The sequence below is a fragment of the Filicampus tigris genome, chromosome 11, assembly GCF_054856515.1.
Source record: "Filicampus tigris isolate MCC_2025a chromosome 11, RoL_Ftig_1.0, whole genome shotgun sequence".
NCBI classification, from domain to species: Eukaryota; Metazoa; Chordata; class Actinopteri; order Syngnathiformes; family Syngnathidae; genus Filicampus; species Filicampus tigris.
In genome coordinates, this window is record NC_141227.1 from 22,509,052 (window position 1) to 22,510,303 (window position 1,252).

Sequence of the window (1,252 nt, forward strand, 5' to 3'; positions counted from 1 at the left end):
GTGACTACTTCTGCCCCCTGTGCTTCATCCAAGTCAAACATGATTCCCTTTTGTGGAACACAGAAAGAAGTGTGTTAGCAGATCAAAAAAAAGGAGCAGCACAGAGAGGGTTCGAACCGCCGGCCTGTCAGTCAAAGCAGAAAATGCTTACGCCGACACCCATGAGCTCACACGCTGACTTCCTCTGAGGGCTGTTATTGTCAGATGGCTTAAGGGTGGGAAGAGCACGAGAATGTGTGTGTGTGTGTGTGTGTTGGGGTACCCTCATTTGTAGACATCTTAAAGCAGCAGTAGCAAATAAACTTGCCCGCATGGAAGTGGGCCCCCACCCCCACAATGAGGCCGTAATACAAGCCCTCGCAGATGAGAGCTTGCATCAAGCCTGCATATTGGCCTGTGGAGGGAAGTTGTGTGCTTTCAGCATTTTTTTTTCTGGAAGATGAAGAGAGCTATTTTGCAGACTGTGGAGAAAAGAAAACAATGCACTGTGCGCTTGTGTACGTAGTGTAAGGTTGATCCCCTTCACCATACGTCTGGATTACTTTTTTTTTTTTAAAGACTATAGCACAAGTGCAATGTCGGTTTCGGGTATGTGCAGTATGTGCTGCCACACAGGGTGACAATTCTAGCAGGGCGTGCAACAAATATAAAATGCTACGTCAAATGTTCTTCTCCTTTTCGACTTGTAAATCATCTGCGTTTGTATGGGGAATTTACAGCCCCAGAAGAGAGGCTGGGCATGAATTTGAACATTGAGGGGGGGGAATGCTCAATTTCAGCCAGATGAGCAGTATGTGTAACTAATACCTAATGATAGAGCTCATGTATTGATTGTACTGTGCGTGCACCAGTGGGTGGGGAACCGACATCCGCCTCAGAGAGAGGAAGTGTCATAAAAAAAGTCATTGAAATGCTCATAATGCATAATAAGGATGCTTTTCCCATGTCGCTCGGAGCACTTCATAAAAATTCAAATGGACCTCGTAGGTAAAAGGGTTTACTGTACACACTGAAGAGACTATGAAGTGAGGATATTTTCTGCTACATTTTGAAATTCCCTGTTGCGTGACTAGTCCACATTTCTGACCAGTTGTACTACAAAAATAATGTCCACTTTATATTGGATTGTTTTTTGGTACACTGCAGACAGACATCTATCAAATTGTCACTTTATTGTTGTCCAAAATGCTAATTGTTATCACAACAGTAGCCGTTATTTCATTGTCTATGGGATGGATACAGCACCAGGCTC